Genomic DNA, 21,555 nt, shown 5'->3' on the forward strand with positions numbered 1-21,555 from the left:
GCAGCAAACCAGCAGGACTGGACATGCCCCTGGTGACACAGCCAATGTCCGTCTTTTCTCTGGCTGTACATGCTGAGCACTGACTGTCATAGAGAAATCCTTTAGGACCGGCTACCTGTGTGAATGCTGCTATTTACAGTATTCTCAAGCTGGTTTAGGATCAGCAGAATTTCACCAATGGATTCGCAGCCTGCAGGACTCAGAGCATCCGTAGCCTCCCCCAGGGGCAGTGTTTATGGATCAATAGCTGGGGGAAAAGCCAATAACGCAGAGGAAGAGTTGTGTTTTCAATAAGAATTTCCATGTTTCTTACGTTTGCGGTCAGGACTCTCTGTCTCAATGGGCTCTGGTCATCCTCACACTGTGAGCACCTAGCCAGCTAATTACAAGCAGGCAAAAGAGGCAGGCTAACAATGCATCACGTGGCACAAGCGACAGCCTACAGACTTGGATAGTAGGATTCTGCAGCAGAGTCTAGGGATGGGCAAACCCGCATGGTTAACATAAGTATACAATAGCAATATGCTGTGCATTAGCCTACGCTCCCGGATGAATTCAGCCTCACAACCCACCTGGTGAGATTATTCCCCACATTTTGCAGATTGGGAAACTGAGGCACAGAGAAGGAAAGTGACTTGGTGAAGGGCAGGAGTGAGTCAGTGGCGGATCCTGTAATAGAACCCCTAGTCTACTGCTCATTCTACTAGAGTCTAGACCATGGACATGAACTGTGGCCTCTTCTGCAAATCGAACCAGGAACCTTCTTTAAGATGCTCAAAGGTTTAATATAATTTTTCCCCCCTAAAGGAACAATTTTCATGTATTTCTGCACTCACTTGCCGCAGTTGGGACTTGGAGTGGAAACAGCAAAATTAAATGACCAAGGCTATTTAGAAGCCAGTTGGAAGTAGGAATCACTGCATATCTGATCTCAGTAGAGTCCAAGCACATATCCGATCAAAAAAGTGCCGATAAGTGGCTATGCTGTTCACCCAGTCCCACTCGCTGGATAAGCTGGGAGGAAAAGACGGCCCTTATGGGTATTTTGGAACCCACCCATTGTTAGCTACAATCTCTGCTACTTCTATTTACTCCTAGTCCAAAGAGACAAAAGAACCAAATTTTAGCAATAGCGTCCAGCCACTCTGTGCAAGCCAGTGGAGGGCAATTCCCCTTTGACAGAGCTCATCCAGACGCTGGTGGATTTTCCATTTCTATTGGGTTGCTCACAGCAGCTGCATTAAGAACCGCAGGTTATGAGCCTCTGAGTGTGTGCGGAGTTCAATGGAGAAGCAGCTGACCCCAGTTAGCAGGGAGAGCTGCCCTCAAGGACAGACACAGAAAGACTTTGCTATAGTGCAGAAAAGGTTACATTAATTACCTTGAATGCTGGAGATAATTTAATACTGGCTCACAAGACTGTTGTAACAGGCAGTGCAGCCTTTAATACCCTGTCTGGGCAGAGAGCTGTAGGATGCAGGAAGCAAGTGATTACTAATTCAATGCTGCAATCTTCCTTCTCCCAGGTTACATAATCACAGCCGAAAGCAGACTTAACATTCTTCCCACAGATGCTTCCCTCTCTCATGGCTTTCAGCTCTGCTTGAACTCTGCATTTCACTTGGTTTAGGAGCACACAGTAGCAGCCGGAGAAACTAATCCAGTTCAGAACAGTACTCTGCAAGGCCCCATACAAACACATAGGAAGTGTTTGTCCCAAAGATCTAGGAAGGCTGTCATCATAGCACTGCCTTTGCCATCTAAAGATATAAGCCTGCTCCTGGGTACCCTGAGTTATTTTGACCCCAGAGAAAGCAAATATATCCAGGGCCAGATTCTGATTTAGGAACTTTAGGGGAAATTCTCTGGCCTGTGGGTTACACAGGAGGTCAGGCGAGAAGATCACAGTGGTTCCTGCTGGCCTTGGACGCTATGAATCCCTTACATCGACTAGAACCTTCCTCCAGAAGTTGGTCCACTTGCGGAACCACTTGTGGCGTGAGTGACAGTAGACACCATGTCGTAAGGGTATCCGAATCCGAGTTGGAATTCTGACCTATTGCAGTCAATGCAAGTTTTGCCACTGATTTAAATGGAGCCAGGATTTCACCTCTGGCCCCTAGTTAGTAATTTTTAGGAGCTAAACCAATGACATGGGATGATCAGGGAAAGAAACAGGAAACATGGCAGTATACTCACTGCAATAACTGGCCGTGATTCACTGCTCCCTGGCTCCAGCTTTACGCTGGTGTAACTCTGATGAAAGCGATGGCGTTACAGTGGCATGAAGCTGGAGAAGCGGGCCAGCAATTTCTACCCTGAGAGGAGATAGGTCAGTTGCTCTGTTCATTAATGACAAGTTGCAGAGTAACAGCCGTGTTAGTCTGTATCCACAAAAAGAAGAACAGGAGTACTTGTGGCACCTTAGAGACTAACAAATTAGAAGTGGGCTGTAGTCCACGAAAGCTTATGCTCTAATAAATTTGTTAGTCTCTAAGGTGCCACAAGTACTCCTGTTCTTCTTTCTGTTCATTAAGCTCTTCTTGGCCTTGGGTTTTTGTTTGATTCTCGGCTACATCCTCGCTCTGGCAAAGCCTTTTTCTGTGCCTGGCGGAGAGGCCTTGGAGCCGTTGCGTATGTGTTATACACTTCTGACATCCTTCATTGGGAAATCAGAACATATTAACTACAAATCTGTGCTGCACAATGTTTGTTCGCTTTAATAAATGATGCCAGTGAATAAATAGATGCTAAATTACCTCCTGGTCTGGCCAGAACTTTTATCTTGCCTGTCAGGACTATGTAATATTAATGATAGCCTGCCTCAGATCCCCTAAGGGAGAGCTGGCAAATGGCTGCTGCAGCCAACTGTGACTCTCCTGGCTCTGGTTTGATTTTTCATTTGATCAATGCCCAATAAATCTGTAATCTCCTAACCTGTACATCTGTGTTTAATGTATCCAGGGAGTGCTCTAATTGGGTGCGGAGCTAGTCAATCCCATGGCAAGAGACGTGGTAACCTGCCTTTCCAATGCCACGCCGGTGGCAAATAGGTGTTCTTACAGCTTCTCGGTGCCATTATAAACAAAGGCACCGATTCAGGAAAGTGCTTAAATCCCAGTGACTGCAGTGGGACCTAGGCACGTACTGTCTTTAACAGGGATGCTTTCCTGCATCAGGGCCAACGTTCCAAAGGTACAGCAGGTGGGGCTGCTATAAAGTTAGGCTGGTGATTTCATTGTACACTGTAATTCTCAGGGGAGTATTTATTGCTTTCACAGTTCTGGACATATACCTGGTGCTGCCCAACATGTGAACTATAAGCTAATCCCTTCCTGGCCAAGCCTCAGTGGAGCTAAGAGTCTAATGGCAGCGTGAATACAAAATGGGAGAAGACACAGGCAGCTAGGTTTCAGTTTCCTGTTCATTATTGTTCCACAGGAAAGAAACAGCCTCAAGGTGCAACCTGGTGAGGTTGCACAATAGCCCAGTGGGCCTTAGAGGTGTCCTGGAAAGGAAGGCATGAAATAAAATGGGAGAAACATTTTAGTGAAATCCCCTTTAGTGCTGTCCCCTCTGCACTAAAGGGGATTTCACTAAAAAAGTCACCCTTTAAAAGAAAAGTGCTGCAAAGAACTTAAATAATCCTCTAAACAGAGCACGTCCTGGGCTTCAGTGTAAGGAATATCAAGGTCTTTCTATCTCACTGCTGGTTATGGATGATACCTATGAGGTTTAATGCATCCTGATGACGATTGGCCACCCCATCTCCGTGTCAAGGCTCTTCCCCTGCAGCAGGTTTGGAGCTTACGAAATGGTCACCCTCCATAGATCATCAGCAGGGTTTGAAGCCTGGCCCTTCAAGGTCGCTGCTCAGATCTATACCACACGTGTAGGAGCAGTCACCTCAGTTGGTGGTAGTAGGCTTTTAACCTCTTTGTGGACCAACAACTAGGAAGGGGCTGGGATAACACAAAGAAATCGGGCTGGTTAGCACAGTGTGAAGGAAGGAAGGAAGGAAGGAAGGAAGATCAATAGATAGATCTATCGATCTGCTTTCCCTGGTTAATGCTCCATCAGTCTTGACCAAACTTATCTCAACCTTAGATGATGGATGAATCAAACCATTTTATCGGCAACTAATTTACTCCCTTCCACCTCTTAATCTGAAACAATACTTGTTCTGGACAAAATGGATTAACTGGCCATAGTTTCAGATGAACAGGAGATAAACAGTTGCTTAAAGGAGTGAGATTTACTGTTTGTGTACAGTTAATAATACAATTTACTCTCCTGGTGGATTATTTTCTGCAATGGGGCATTGCCTGCATTAAGAAGAATAGATTTTATTATTTTATGGATTTCAAAGGTGATTTGTGTGTTTGCTTTGTTACAATAAACTTGGTTTAATAAAATGATAATTGTTCTTAATGCCTTCAATTAATTACAGTCATTTTTGTTGCCCCTCTGTATTTCTGCTGCATCTCCATGGGTCTCCATAGCAACCCATCTTACCAAAGTGAACATGTACAATCAGCATTTCCTTGGGTCTTTTGAAACATTTACATTCTTCAAGTCATCTGTTGCCCTCTTCTCCCAACGAAGGAGCTCAGAATGGCAACAGTGGCTCAGAACTCACTAGGATGAAGGTGAAACTTCATCTGACAGAGTGAATGGGAGGAAGAATGGTCTTGAGGTTAAGGCAGAGGCTGGCGAAGGCCTGAGTGCTAATCCTGACTTGCCACATGAACTTGAGTAAGTCACGTCCCTTCTCCGTGCCTCAGTTTCCCCATCTGTAGAACAGGGGTAACAATATTGTTCTGCCTTACAGAGGTGGGGTTGGGAGGCTCAGTTCATTCATGTTTTCAAAGTGCTTTGAGATCCTCCAATGAAAGGGGGGAAAAAACAATTCAGCTCCACTCTTTTGATAAGGGTTTGATTCTGTCTGATCCTGACTGCCCTCAATCTCCCTCGCCGAAGGCAATGGAATGCAGGGTTCTCAGCACCTGGGCAGCCCAAGTCCTAAAAGGAGGAGAGGTCACCAGTGACATCCTTCTCCAAAGTCCCTCACTCACAGGGGCCTTGTGCTTCCAGGTGGGCTGGGGATGCTGTGAGAACATCACAGCATCCCCTGGCCTGGCCTGACAGCAGCATTTCCACGCCTGCTCCTGACTGGAGCCGAGAAGTGCAGACACAGCTGGGGGAGCCTCTGGTGTCTGAACTTCTCCAAGCCTAGGTGGAAAGTCTGGGTTTAGGGGTTGGATGGGGGTCAGCTCTTATTTGAGTGGGGCTGGGCTGCCTAGCCTTAAATCAAACACAGAAGGATCCCATCAGCCCCACGAGGACGGGATGAACAGCGGCAATAGTTACATTTCTTCAGCATTCTGAACTGAGAAAACCAATGGCAACTCAGAGGTGGGCTTGGACCGAGAGACTCTGCTGGGCGTGTTTGTTCCTTGAATTTCAATCTGCTCCATTTCTGTTTGAATTACAACCTTGCTTGACCAGATCTTTGATTTTTCCTCTCAGGAGCATGCAATATTAATTGCTGCCTGCATCAATTCCCTCCAGGGAGAACTGGTAGCACAATGCAAACAATAACAGGTCAGACCACACCTGGTGGAGCTCTGCCGATTGATACCAGCTAATATACGATTCATATTATACTGCTGCAGTTGACTGTGACTCATGTCTCTCATTTGACCAATACCCAAGAAACCTGCTATCTCCTGAACCTACAGATCTGTGTTTAGTGCATTGAAGGAGAGAGATAATTAGACTGGGAGCTAGGTGGACCCCCTGCAGGTCACTTTGAATCCTGCATTTTCTTCATCATGCAGTGATGAGTTGCGTTGCAGGAGGAGGATTCCAACTCATTTAGGGGCGCACTGGGCATTTATTTGTGTATCCCTCGTGCCTCACTCGAGAGGCAGTTTGCCTGAGACTAAGGCAAAGGGTGAGGGCAATGGGATAGACATGGAGTGCATGGCGCAAAATGGTGCAGTGCCGTAAGGGGATGAGTACAAGGAGCAGTCACCCAGTACAGCTCCTGGTATAAGTCCTGGCAGCTGCCAGGGGAAATCCTCTGGCTCGTGAGATACCCGGCGAGGAATCACGCTATAACTCAGCTCTCGGCATTTCTGTATCCCAGTCTCCAGGCAGCCTGGAGTTTTATTCTAGTGGCTCCCAGACCTGCTGTTCTAGTTGTGGCTTCCAGCGAAGTCACACTTACCCTGAGAGCAGCATGCAAATGAGAAAGAATTTCCTGCTGAAAGCAGAGGCGCGCACAATACTGGGAGATGGGGACAGACATAGCAGGCGCTGAGATGTAGATTACTGTGCTATTGGGAAAGGCATGTGCCAAGCAGGGCTCCCTGTGGCTGGGACAGGCCGACCATGCACTGCAATACCTATCATTGGTGTGAGTACGTGGGCCAAGCTGTGCCATGCATCCGGGTTTATCCTATGGCTGAGACACACATCATGGCCAGCCAGGTAGCAGCAGTTGGCTTGTCACGTACTGAAATGCAGAAAACCTGCAGCTGGGATGGGTAGGAAGCCAGGCATACCTTGCAACATACACTGCCTGGCTAATGACAGCTTGAAAATAAGGGTTACAAACTCTCTTAGTCTCGAGGAAGCCCTGTGGCCTGTGTTGTACAGGTCAGACTAGATGATCACAATGGGCCCTTCTCGCCTTGGAATCTATGAATGTATGTCTGGATAACAGGCTCATCCCTCCCCTACCCTGCAGGGAGACCAGTTCCCTTGCCTCCCTTCCAGTTCATCTTGTAGGACGGGAATGCAAAGCAGGCTGGCAATGCTAACTTCAGGGCCTTCCTTCAAATGCCAGCAGATGTCACTCTCTGACCAAACTGCGCTCACAGCTCCAGCAGCTAATCCCTCAGTGGGAGGCAGCTGCCCTTGTCTCAGTGGGTGCCCAGACCTCAACCCCTTGGAACAGACAAGTGATGGGTGACCTGGTTGAGAATAGGACGTGGGATGCTGAGGATAGTCTGGGGAGCCCCAGAGATCAGAGTCCTGTGGTGACAATGGAACCAGCAAAGGTTCTCTGATGAAGCCAGGGACACAGGGAATGTTTGCAGGTGCTGGGCCAGAAAATGCAGTGTCCAGACACACGGATGACAAATCCGACCCCGCCCTCCCTCCCAGCTCCCCAGGAGAACTGTGTTCCATTCCCAGCTCTTCTGCACACTCCCTGTGTGACCCTGGGAAAATCCCTCAGGGCCAGGTTTTTCAAAAGTGTCAGGAGCTGCTGGGTGCTGGAAAAGCTGGTCCCAGTTTTGGGTGTTGAGCACTTGAAAATCTAGCTCTTATGCTCTCTGCGCTTCAGTTCCCTACCTGTAAAAAGCAGACAATCGACCCCCCTTTATCCCACTCCGCCTGCCTTGTCTGTGTCAATTATAAGATCTTCAAGGCAGGGAATTGTTTCTTACTATGTGTTTCCTTGGAACCTGACGCAATGGAGCCCACACCTTGGTTGGAGCATCTAGATATGTTGGTAAAACAAACAAGAAGAATTTGGTGGATGCCTTGGGGAGAGAGGGCACTAGAGGTCTTCAAGAGACAGAACATGATGGTTGTAGCTTGTGGCTGAGACTCGTGGGGATGACAGGATTTGCACTCAGAAGCATGACAGCAAGCAGAGATGGCAAAGACCTCCTTGCCTCCATCTGCTCTGTGAGTCGAGTGGGCTGCAAGGTTTGTCTGTCATGCATAATTTACAGACTGGCTGCAGTAAGGCCACCAACTCAGTTGGCTTTGAAAAGTTAATAAAGGAGGAAAGAAATGTTGTTGTTATTTTGGATGCTTCTCTAATGTTTTGGGCAGGAGCCTTAAAGAGATGGACCCTAAATTAATAAGCTGGAAAGAAATGAACAGAATAAAATGTTGTTTTCTGCATCTGCCTTATTGAACTTCTCTGCTATAATTCAGCACTGGTGAAGGCAGCAGAGGAAGCTGTAGCATAAGTTGCAGCAAAGGGGAGGAAGGCTGCTCTATTGATTTGGGTGCTAGCCTGAAACTTCAGAGACATGAAGTCATTTCCCTGCTCTGCCACATACTTCCTTGGTGACCTTAGGCAAATCACTTGGTGTCTCTGTGCCTCAGTTCCCCATCTGTACAATGGGGATAACAGCTCCAGGAGTGTTGTGAGGCTCAATATGTTAAAGGGGGTGAGAGCCTCAGCTATTATGTTAATGGGGCCAGGTAAGGAACTAAGATAGACAGGGCTCAAGACATCAATGTGTCATCTGTCCCAACTCATCTAAGTCTCCACCTCAGTGAGATTTTGACTCCTCTTAAGCTCATGGCATATGTGGTTTGCAAGGTGGGTGGGTAGGAACTTGGGACCAAATGGCATTCTGGAGTGTCCACTTGCTAGCATAAACTCAGTGATCAGACCTCATATGTTTCTATACTGTCACTTATTTACTCTGAATACACTGGGTTTCTCAGATCAGTAACTCCATTAGCTAGGGGGATATTTTTTGCTTCCCTTCCTGATTATTTGGTTCCTCTTCACGATACCCAGCTATTGGGGAAACTAAATGAAAACACAGGACAGCAAATCAAGGAGAAATTGCTTTGGTGGTTTGCAATGAACTCTTTGCAGCAAAGCATATATTTTCCCAATGATTAGCAAGCGCATGCATTTTTCTGTAATGTTCCTAATTCCATTAGCCTTGGCATCTTTGCCTTCTCCAGAAAGTCCCCCATGTCTGGTACGGTGACACCTCCTCTAACTAGCTGGGCTTCCCAAGCTCCCATTCTCTATGGAGTGGTTTATATGCCAGCAAATGGGCTTTCCCTTGGATGGCTGCCCCCTGCGGGCTTTTCAGATACTCTGGTCCCAGGCCATGGAGCACCTTGAAGATAAGAACCGAGACCTTGAACTTGACTCGAAATTCTAGGGGAAGTCAGTGTAGAGAATGGAGGACAGGTTTAATGTGTTTGCGGTAGCCCGTGGAAGGGGATTAAGCCTTTCATTGGCCAGCTCATATCTTGTACTCCTTGTGCTTAGAAAAGGCACAGGCCGGCAATGCCCATTCCCTGGAGACCCCTCCTTGCTACTGGTTATTGCGCTTCCATCCCTTTGGGCTTCTTGAGCACAACAGAGTCTCTTAAAGCTTTGAGGATGGCCCATGTCTCAGCTCCTCTGTCATCCAATTGGGAATGGCAGAGAAACTGGACTGCTTGGATGGGTTCTTCTGCCTGTTTATAGACTGCGAGCTTTGGAGACGGGTATGATATAAGCTAGAAGAAATCAAATAAGTGAACGAAATAAATAAACCAACAGCCCAGCCTGGTGACACTCCCATCTGACCTGCCAATGGACTGGAGCTCAGCCGCTTTCTGTAAAGGTTTTGAAAGGTCTCTTGCTACAAGTACAGCTGCTGCAAATGAATAGCGTTGGGAGCAAGATCACACAGGCAGAAGGTGGGGCTTTTTTGGGTCATTTGAAAGCAGAGTTGCAAAGTCAGTTGATTTGTGCATGTGTCGCTGGGGCAGCAGAGCCCAGAAATCAGTGCTATTTTCAGGCCACCCTGGGTGGGGAAGATGGAATCAGTCTAAAAGACATTTGCTTTTTTTAACCCTTTGGCAGACCTGGCAGAGGGCTGAGGATTCCTTCTCGGTGGGAGGCATCTTGGCTCTGTTCTGACCCTAACAATGCACACTAACAAATTGGCATGCGCTCGGTTTGTCTTTTGACTCTGCTCATCTCTGAAGATATTCATAGTTGCCTTGGAAACTGACTCATCAAAGAACACTGTTGCTCTTTCAGGAGCATACAAGAGAGAATATTATTTCTTAAAGGGAGTTTCATACTAGTGGAAGGTGCTGGAGCGACAGCGTCAGAGCCGGGACTCCTGCGCTTAGCTACAAGCGTCCCCCGTATGCATATCATCCCGCTGCAGTGTGCGCCCCTCCCAACCTGCAGTGACCATCTCCGAGTCTTCATGACCCATTTAAGATCTCATTGCAGACCAATGGCAAGACTCCCATTGGCTTCAGTGGGAAAAGATCAGGCCCTTAGCTCTTGGCTTTTTAGAGTGTCAATAGCACGAGCCAACCTCTAACTGAAAAAGATCAGGAGGAAACTTCCCCTGGGGTCTGGTTATCCCACCACTGCAGGGTTTCTTGCACCTTCCTTTGAAGCAGTTGGCCACTGTCAGAGAAAGAAGACTTGACTCGCCGGGCCACAGGTCTGATATAGTCTGGCAATTCCTGTATTCCTAGCTGCATAAGAGAGGATGCACTGCACACTTTGTAATATGAATGTCTCTAGTTCTGGCTTATCAAGGCTTCTTTATTCATTTTCAAAACAAACAAACAAACAAACAAACAAACAAAAAAGCCACCCACTGGAAACTGAGTCCTCTTTGCAAAGTCCAGGCTGGAAAGGGTTTTGTTGCTGCAAAAGCAGGTTATTTTTAAAGCAACCGAAATACCGTAGGATTTCAGCCTCAAATGCTCGGCAACTTGTGCCTTGGTAATATTCACAAGGCATAAATCATTTACACGAACATCCTGATAGGCTGCTTGCCTCGCTACATTTAGAACAAGAAAAAACGTCCAGAGAATGTGAAGACAGCAGATTCCCTGCAAAGAAGTCAACTGTTTCTGGCACCATTATAATTTAAAAACAAATGGATAGAACATAATTGCAAATGTCTGGATTGTTTCCCCTTGACAAGAATCATCTAAAAGGCCTGCCTGGCTGGGCTTGGCTTGGCATAATAGGATGGGATGTTTCTTTTGCCAAGTTGCTCCTGCAAATATTCCGAGTGTTATTTTGCATCGTAAGTCTTCTGTTTTTTATTGCTGGGTATAAATCTCACAGGGTGCTTTTATGATTCTGTCTTCAGACCTTTAAAATCTAGATTTTATCATTATTGGAGAGGGGTTGGAGGCATCCCAAGAGTTTGGCACTGACAGAGATACAGGCAGCATGAACTGCAGTCACCCTGTGTCCAGATTCCCTGTTTCATGGGCCTTTGGAATAGATGCTCCATTGGAGAAAAATTGGTTCTTTGCCCGTGGAATTTGAATGGACAAAGAGCAATTGCCAATGTTCATTTCCTGTTGGAAATGCTGATGCCTCCTCCGCTTCTTTCCTTCATGACACTCGGATTCAGTTTGCAAGCTGTGCTGGTGCCATTTACAGGGTCAGTATTTTTAAAATGAGTCTGTCTACAGGGGGAAATTTAACCAGTTTGAAAACTGGTGCAGCTAAACCAATTGTAAAATCAATTTTAGAAGGTTGGGAGGTTACTAGATCATGGTCTGTAAGGAAAAACCTATCTGATACTGGGGGGAAGGGAGGGGTGTCTTTACTCTGTGTCAAAAATGTGCACCTTATTTCCAGACAATGTTTCTAGCTTCACCTTGGATCTTGTTCTGCCTTTCATGGATCAATGCATGAACCCTGGGAATGGCTTACCTAGGGATGTGGCAAATTCTCTAGCACCTGGCATCTTTCAATCACAATGGGATGTTTTTCTAGAAGATACCTTGCTGGCTCAGCCACAACGTACTGGGCTCAGTGCCTGGCCTGCGCGACACAGGGGGTCCTAAATGATCATTATGGACCTTAAACTCTATGAAGACCCAAAGTGTAGGCAGCTTATGGTGACCTGACCTCTTGTTACTGAACTGGTTTCAAGACCAAGCACATCTCCCCAGTGCAGAGGGGCCCTGTAAACGGTGGAGAAGGTGATGCCCACTCTCAGTTGGGCCCTCTTCAGAGGATGGCAGAAGGGTGACCGACAGGGTGCTAAGCAGAAAACTGCTTGGCCAACCCTCTGTCACTCCAGCTCCAATTAAGCGAGGTGAATTGGAGTGGGTGGGTCACCTTGCCCTGATTGGGGAAGCTGGAACAGCTCCTGCCTCATCGGGCTGGATAAGAGCCCCAGGGGAAGGGGTGCGGGGTGGAAAGAGGGAAGCTGTATTAGAGGAAAGGCAGTGAGGGGAAGCAGAGAGAGGTAGTTTGCCTGCTCTCTCCTGCCAGTGGACTGCATGAATCGGACTACTTATATGGTGGAGAGGTGGTGGGAGCACAGCCTGTAAATAAAAGCACCAGGTGAACACTGCACCAAAAGGTCTCTGCGTGACTTTCTCAGCCCAGTGGGGGCAGGGGCCAGGAGGGCCCGGCAGGGACGCTGTTACAGTGACAAAGGCAGCAAAGGCTTCATCCAAACTATGTGGAAGAGGAAATGTCAGATAATCAGATGTCTGGATATTGCAGACCTGAGGGGGTGGGGGGTTCTCTGTTCAGTGGTCCCATCCAGGTCCCTCCTTTGGATCCTTTCACCTGCACTCCCATTCCTATTTTTCTCTCCTTATATTTTGGTCCCAAGTAATCAGTTGCTCCCTGGTCCTGTGGCCCATCCCTCATCTCAGGGAGAGGGTCTTTAGTTCCTTGTGTGCTCTGCTCACCATTCCAGGATATTAAATAGGCCAGTGACTTTCATTCCCTGACTCCTTCCTGGAGAGGTGGGTGTTGCCAGAGATTCTCTGCTCTGTGTCCCTCTCTGGGTGCCTTGTTTTGACCCTTTCACTTGCAACCCTCTCCCTGTTTTTTCATTTTTTCCAACTGTACTTAGTTGCTGTCTGGGCTCCTGCATTCCTCCTTTCAGCTGTGGAGGGAGGGCCTTTCATTCAATCCACAAGGCTGGTGCCTTTCATCAGCACAAAATTCTATTTCAGGAGGAAGGGGAAAAATAAATCAATCAGAAAACCAAGATGGAAACGCCTTGAAGTAAGTGCATTTAAGATGTAAACTGAAAAGAAGCCATTTAATGATGCATGTATCTTGCTACTTGAGACACATCTCTTTATAGGGATCTTCAGAGCAACTCACCTCCTTTAAAGCAGCTTAGAGTGACACTGATGACATGCCTGACCCAATCACTATCCTTTGCAGAGATTCCATTTTCAGTCCCACAGTCCATCTCTCTCATTCTCGCTTCCTTTCCCTCACTGTCAGCATTTCAGCTGTCGGGCCCTCTCCACTAATGCACACTTAGATACTTTCTGGTGATGTCATTCATCATTCATAACAATTTGCCCACAGTAACAGGCTTGTTAATTTGATTATGCAAATTTCCTGTGAGTTACCAGAGCTATTGAAACAGCAAAATGCATCAGAATTTAATTCAAAAATATTCTCATCATGAGATTCATTTGCTTGCAACTTTCTCCTTGATCTGAAAAACTTTGGAAGCTGTTTGTTTCCTCAACTTTACCAGACAATGTTCACTTCCACACCAGCTGGAGTGTGACCAGGAGAAGGAAACCTTTATGTTTAAGAGCCTTATTGTTTATTAATGGATGTAATTAAATGGATCTCACTGAAAAGAAAGCGGCATAAAGTCTGAGAGTATTTTCATATGGCCCATTTACTTGTCTAAATACTGCACTCAAATTAATAAAGGTATTGATATAGACATTGGCTAATGTCTGGAAATTGCACTTGGGGTGATAAGGAAGACATAACAGTTGTTGCTAATAACTGTAAATCTTAATCCTGTTTTTGTTATAATATAGATTAAAATAACTAGCCCAGACATTTCTGATAGGCAACCTCTGTGCAGGTGTACTAGGAAGGCATACCGGGTGCCCTGTGCTAGAACTACAGTGATACACACTTTGGAAATACCTAAGATAGACAGACAGATAGGACAGGATTGTGTGTCCCAAGGAAAAGCTGAGACAGCCATAGACAGACACAGGAACCAGCTCGATTCCTGCCCTCCCAGATTAAAATAAAAACACAGTGCACAGGAGCAAAACCATTGAGTGTAATGAGTACATGTAGCATTACGTGGCTTTATAAGATTTAGAAATTAGAAGCAGAGGGCACTTGCTTAGGTTGCATCCTTTTAATAGTGATGGGCTGTTGCCTACCTTATATTCTCTAGGACTCTGTCCTGCCTGGCTTTAAAAGTCCAAAGGGATAGGATTTCAGCTTCCTGTTGGGAGGTTATTTCACATTGTGAGAGATCTTGCTTTCAGGAATATGCATCCGAAGAAGTGGGCTGTAGTCCATGAAAGCTTATGCTCTAATAAATTTGTTAGTCTCTAAGGTGCCACAAGTACTCCTGTTCTTCTTTTTGCGGATACAGACTAACACGGCTGTTACTCTGAAACCTGCTTTCAGGAAGCTTTTCATTATATCCACTTCCTCTCTCTCACTTCCTATGTCCCTGTGTATAACTAGGAATAGCGGGATGGAATTGCCAGGTTAGATTAGACCATTCGTGTCTTGGATGATGGCCAGCACCAGCTGCTTCAGAAGAAGATATAAGAAATCCTGCAGGAGAAACCTGCCAATAGAGGACATTTTATTCTAGCCCTATCCGTTAGAGGCTGTTTAATGCTCTGTGGCCTAATGGTTTGAGCCCTGGACTGGGGCTCAGGAGATTTGGATTCTATTCCTGGCTCTGCCATTGGTCTGCTCGGTGTCCTTGGGCAAATCACCTCCCCTTTCTGTGCCTCAGTTTCCCCATCTGTAAAAATGGGATAATGGTACCACTCCCTCCTTTTTAAAGTGCTTTGAGATGTGCTGATGAAAATGCTACAGAAGAGCAAGGTATTATTATTAATATTGTGTCCTGAAGCATGAGAGTTTATGCCCATTATAATGTTTTCCAGTCCTGTCTAATGGAACTGTGGATGTTCTCGTTATCCATAAAATTCTCTCATTCTTTTTTGACTGCTACCACACACTCTGCCTCAGTGGCATCCGGTGGAAGTGTGTTCCACAGGCTAGCTTGGTACTGTATCAACAAGTATTTTTTATCAGTTTTAAATTGCCTTCCAATTTTATTGCACGACCCCCTAGTTCCTGCGTTAGGCGAAAGGGTAGAGGGAAGGTCCTGGTCCTTCATAATAGCTCTGTCATGTCTCCTTTACCTCTCTTCAACACCAACACACACCTTCCCAAGAGTCTCTTTTTGCCAGCTCACCTTCCGCTTTCAGGATCCTGTTGTATGGTCCAGCTGGTCTGGCCCTCTACTTGCGGTGTAGCCCAGACTGTGTTAGGTTTGCACTATTCTATTACATTATGCTCTGTGATATAGGAGGTCAGATGATTACAATGGTCCCTTCTAGCCTTACAACCTATGCATCTATTGAATGGCAACCCCAAAGTTAAGCAAATGTTGAAACCAAAGCTAAGGGATGAACACAGCGACGGTGGGAGCAAAGGGTTAACGCTGAATGGGGAGTTAAGGCTGCAAATCACCTTACAAGAAAGAGCTGTGGAGGGCTCTGCTCTGGGGTGTTAAGAGCACTGGGCGTGGTTCCAGGAACTTGCTTAGCTCAGAAACGCTATGCAATTCACATGGTCTGTCTTTTCTGCACCATCTCCTCAGAAGGCAATTTCCTACATCAAGCCTGAAAGACAATCACAGCATCTCTCTCTCTCTCTCTCTCTCTCTGATTCTGAGCATCGGAGAGGGAATTAAGCTTTAGAAATGGATGAGCCTTCGGAGCTGAGGCACCCAAGGGCTCAGGAAAAGAGGAAGAATTATATTCTGCAGCAAAAGATAAGAGAAGGTGGTAATCGCACAGCGGACTGAGGGGCAGGGGGGCAGGCCTCAGCATCCACAGCCTTCCTGACATGCCTTAGGGGACAATGAAAGGTCACCGAGCACTCCTAGGCATTCAGAGCTCTGCTGCTGCCTGACTCTGCTGTGGCCCCCATGGGGGTTTCCACATTGCTTTAAGATCCTGGGATAAAACGGGGCTATGAAAGGACAAAGCATGTTGCAGTGAGCCCAGCCGACCTGCTGGGGCACCAAAGGGACAAAGCCCACACTGGCAAGGGAAGGAGGGTTGCACGCAAGAGAGACACGGTTGCTTTGGTGAGGCAGGTTCTGAGCAGCACGATGCCCCCGGGTTGTGAGCCATTCGTAGGAACAGGCTGGGAGACAGCTCCAAGGACTGGAGGAAACTGGATCTGTCCACCCCAGGGATGGAAATTCTGCAGAGACTTGGCCTTCTGGGAGTGAGGCCTAGACATTGATCTGGCTTTCACTGAGCCAGAGCAGGCCTGAGACATGCCACATTGTCCCCATGGCAGCTGCAGCCCAGCAGCCAGTAGGGGCCTCTCTTTCTCCAAGTAACTCAAAGAAGCTGCATTGGTGTAATTGCCAGGTGTAGACAGGCCTGACCCCTGTTTGTGCTGGTTTTCAAAGCCCTAGTGCTAATAGCAGCTTTGCCTGTCTAGACGGGGCTTTGTACTGATGCAGCTGTCAAGATGGGGGCAAATCCTGGGATGGACAAGGCCTATGTGCCTTCAGCTAGAAAAATAAAGGCATCACATGAGTGAAAACAAAGCCAAACAGATCTCAAAGGACAGGCAAACCTAGACCATCCCTGACAGGTGTTTGCCCAACCCGCTCTTAAAAGCCTCCAGTGATGGGATTTCCTTAACCTTCCTTGGAAGCCTATTCCAGAACTTAACTACCCTTAGAGTTAGAATTTTTTCCCTAATATCTAAGCTAAATTCTCCTTCCTGTAGATTAGAATTGTCCTACTTTCAGCGGACATGGAGAACAATTGATCCCCATCCTCTTTCTAACAGCCCTTAATGTCTTTGAAGACTATCATCAGGTTTCCCCATAATTTTCTTTTCTCAAGGCTAAACAGGTCCAGTTTTTTAACCTGTCCTCATTGGTTAGATTGGCTAAACTTTGATAAGTTTGTTGCTCTCCTTTGGACTCTGTCCAATTTGTTCACATCTTTCTTTAAATGTGGCCCCCCAAACTGAACACAATACTTCATCTGAGGCCACACCAATGCCAAGTAGAGCAGGACAATGACCTCCTATGTTTTACATACGACACTCCTTTTAATATGCCCCAGAATATTAGCCTTTTCTGCAGTACTACTGCCTAACCAGTTATTCCCCATTTTGTAGTTGTGCACTTGATTAAGTGAAGCACTGTGCACTTGTCTTTACTGAATTTCATCGTTTAATGCAGACCAATTCTCCAATTTGTCCAGATCATTTTGAATTCTAGTCCTATCCTCCAAAGTACTTGCAACACCTCTCAACTGAAGTCATCTGCAAATTTTATAAGCATAGTCTCCACTCCATTATCCAAATCATTAATGAAAATGTTGAATAGTACCAGAACCAGGACATAGGCCTGTGGGGCCCCACTACATACATCCTCCCAGTTTGAGAGCAAACCTTTGATAACTACTCTTTGAATATGGGTTTTTAGTCAGTTGTGCACCCAGCTTATAGTAATTTCAAAGACCACATTTCCCTAGCTTGCTTATTAGAATGTCAGGTGGGAGTGGAACTGTGTCAAAAGTCTTATTAAAATAAAGATATATCATGTCCACTGCTTTCCTGCTATCCACTAGGCCAGTAATCCTGTCAAAGAAGGAAATTAGGTTGGTTTGGCATGATTTGTTCTTGGCAAATTCATGTTTGCTATTACTTATCACTTTAGTATCCTCTGGCTGGGTGCTTAAAAATTTATTGTTTAATAATTTGTTCCACTATATTTCCAAGTATCAAAGTTAACCTGACTGGTCTATAATTCCCTGGATCCTCTTAGTTCCCCTTTTTAAAGATAGGCACTATATTTTCTCTTCTCAAGTCCTCTGGACTTCACAAGTTCTTGAAGATAATCGCCAGTGGTTCTGAGATTCCATCAGCCAGTTCCTTAAGTTACTGTAGGGTGAATTTCATCAGGGTCTGCTGACTTGAACACATATAACTTATCTAAATATTCTTAAGTCTGTTCTTCCACTATTCTGGTTTGTATTCCTTCTCTCTCTCTCCCCCCCCCCCCCGTGGTTAATATTGTGTTAAGCATCTGCTCACAATTAACCTTCTCAGTGAAGAGGGAAGCAAGATAGGCATTAAACACCTCAGCCTTCTTGGTGTCATTTGTTATTAGTTTTCCTTCCCTGCTGAGTGGTCAACATGTGAATGGAGCAACCTTGGAGATACAATGAAGGCCCAAGACTGTTAACTTTTAATGGCAGCTGGACAAGTGGAGTTTTGGGTGTGATTGGACAATTACCTGTCTGGCCAGAACCCCTCCCCTACCTTTTTCTGTTTTGGATAGAATGTTAGAGGAATAGAAGAGAAGGTCTTTGCCCTGAGGCACTTATAGGCTACACTTATAGGCTACACTGTCCATCAGTTCTTATCATGGAAGACATAACCAGTGATGACAAGAAGCAAGGTGTGAGAGGGGGAAGGACAATAGTTACATCTAATAAAGCTCATGTGATTTGTTTTGCTCTGCTGTTTATTTAAGAGCATTTCAACAAGGGCAACCCCCCAAAGAGATGGAGGTTCTGGTTGATAAAAGGAAAGGTCCAGCCAAGTACTCCAGGTTACGGAGGTAATTTCTAGCAAGGGCTTATGTAGCATTAACTTGTTTTACTTTGACAACCTGATTAATCAGTTTTATTGTGACAGTGTGCTGCAATGCTGCCTCATGGGGGAAGCTGTCACCAAAAATACTTTATCGTTTTCCTATTTTCCATCTACAAATCAACAGCAGGAAAAAAAAAATCCCAAGGACAGCTCAGCAACATGAGAAGTGGTGATAATTAAAACACATTCCAGCAGAATTAGACAGCATTCAGTGCTGTCACGCTATTAGGAGGTATTGCACTCAGAGAAAGAAACAATCAGGCTGTGCTCTCTGTCAGTAATTATCCATCTTCCTTCAAGAAGCCCAGCTCTGCACCTGTGTAAAGTTCATTACAGGATCTAATGGTTATTGGATCAGGCACTCTTTGGGCTGCCTGCACGTCGTCCCCGCTGGCTTGCAATGAATGGCACCTCTGCTATTAGCTGATCATTGCTGGCAGCCCTATTAGAATTTGCCTCAGTAGTCTGCAGATAGAGGAAAGTAAAAGTTCCTGTTTTAAAATGTTGGACCCAGCAGAATCTGTGTTAAAGGATATATAAATGAATATATATCTCAATGAATATTTTGCATCGGTGTTTAATGAGGCCAATGAAGGTATTAGGGATACTAGCACCGTTACAGAGGGGCATACGGGATGGGGGATTACCGCATCCGAGGTAGAAACAAAACTAGAACGCCTTAATGGGACTAAGTCGGGTGGACCGGACGATCTTCATCCGAGAATATTGAAGGAATTGGCGCGGGAAATAGCAGGCCCATTAGCGACTATATTTAATGAATCTGTAAACTCGGGGGTAGTCCCGTTAGACTGGAGAATAGCCAATGTGGTTCCTATTTTCAAGAAAGGGAAAAAAAGTGACCCGGGTAACTATATGCCTGTTAGTTTAACATCAGTAGTGTGCAAGGTGCTGGAGAAGATTCTGAAAGAGAAACTAGTTGAGGACCTTGAAGTTAATGGCAAATGCGATAAATTACAGCATGGTTTTACGAAGGGCAGATCGTGCCAAACGAATCTGATCTCCTTCTTTGAGAAAGTAACGGACTTATTAGATAAGGGAAATGCGGTGGACCTAATATACCTGGATTTCAGTAAAGCGTTTGATACAGTACCCCATGAGGAACTATTGGTTAAAATGAAAAACATGGGGATCGATATGAAAATCCAGAGGTGGATAGGGAATTGGTTAATGGGAAGAATGCAGCGGGTCGTATTAAAGGGTGAATTGTCGGGTTGGAGGGAGGTTACTAGTGGAGTGCCTCAAGGTTCGGTTTTGGGACCCATCTTATTTAATCTATTTATAACTGACCTCGGGACCGATTGCAAGAGTGGGCTGATAAAGTTTGCGGATGATACGAAGGTGGGAGGAGTTGCAAACTCGGAGGAGGATAGGGATACTCTGCAGGGAGACTTGAATGAGCTTGTGAATTGGAGTATCAGAAATAGGATGAAATTTAATAGTAAAAAGTGTAAGGTGATGCACTTGGGGACGAATAATAACAATTTTAGTTACAAGATGGGGACGCATTGGTTAGAAGTAACGGAAGAGGAGAAGGACCTAGGGGTCCTTGTGGACCGCAGGATGACTATGAGTCGGCAATGTGACGTGGCGGTGAAAAAAGCCAATGCAGTCTTGGGATGTATTAGGCGAGGTATATCTAGTAGAGATAGGGAGGTCCTGCTTCCATTGTATAAGGCGCTGGTGAGACCTCATTTGGAGTACTGTGTGCAGTTCTGGTTTCCCATGTTTAAAAAAGATGAACTCAAACTGGAACGGGTGCAGAGAAGGGCGACTAAGATGATCAGAGGAATGGAAAACCTGTCGTATGAAAAGAGATTAGAGGAGCTTGGGTTGTTTAGTCTGACAAAGCGAAGGCTGAGGGGGGATATGATTGCTATGTTTAAATATATCAGAGGGGTTAATACAAGGGAGGGAGAGGAATTATTCCAGTTTAGTACTAATGTGGACACGAGAACGAATGGATACAAACTGGCCGGGGGGAAGTTTAGGCTTGAAATTAGACGAAGGTTTCTGACCATCAGAGGGGTGAAATATTGGAACGGCCTTCCGAGGGAAACGGTGGGGGCGACGGACCTGTCTGGTTTTAAGATTAAGTTGGATGAGTTTATGGAGGGAATGGTTTAATGATAAAACATAGTAGCCAAGGAAAACCAAGCAATGGTACATGAACAGCATAATGGCCAACAAGGGTCAGGCTAGAGACTCTTGCCTATATGCTCGGGGTATTACTGATCGCCATATTTGGGGTCGGGAAGGAATTTTCCTCCAGGGTAGATTGGCTGAGCCTCTGGAGGTTTTTCGCCTTCCTCCGCAGCATGGGGCAGGGATCACTAGCAGGAGGGTCTCAGCCGATTGAAGTCACTAAAACACAGGATTGGGGACTTCAACGGTAGAGTCCAGGGAAGGGTCTTGTGGCCTGCAGCATGCAGGGGGTCAGACCAGATGATCATAATGGTCCCTTCTGACCTTAATGTCTATGAGTCTATGAGCCAATCCCATTTGTGAGGTAGTTTCCCTTGGGGTTCAGAAACACGTTCCGCTCCACTGAAATCAATGGGAGGGTTGCAATAGGGCACATCTGATGGTTCAGGGGCGTGGGGGGGCATTAAGGGGTTGTTTCATAGACTCATAAAAATGTAGGGCTGGAAGGGACCTCAAGAGGTCATCCGATCCAGCTCCCCCCACCCCCTTACATGCAGCGGCAGGATTAAGCATACCTAGGCCATGGGGAAGTTTGTTTTCCTTTTCATTGGAATAATATATTTAAATCTTTAAAAATAATATTTTGGTCTCCAAAACATGGGACAATAGCCATTAAAATCCACTCACTAAAATCATAGAAACCTGCCACCATGAATCTATACAACAAAACCTTGAACCTGGCATGGACTCACTCATTGTGGGACCTTGGGGAATGGGGCGGGGAGGAGATGGCCAAAATGATAATGCTCCTGGGACTCGTTATAATGAGCTATAAAGTGATCTTGACAACATGAGCACTAAGGTTGCTGAGGGAAGGGGAGTCAGTCGTATGGGAGAATGTGAAAAATGATTGTAACCGGCCTTTTCCTGTATCACGTTTGTATCTAATTGCATCGGTG

This window comes from Malaclemys terrapin, chromosome 15 (assembly GCF_027887155.1).
Source record: "Malaclemys terrapin pileata isolate rMalTer1 chromosome 15, rMalTer1.hap1, whole genome shotgun sequence".
Taxonomy (NCBI): Eukaryota; Metazoa; Chordata; order Testudines; family Emydidae; genus Malaclemys; species Malaclemys terrapin.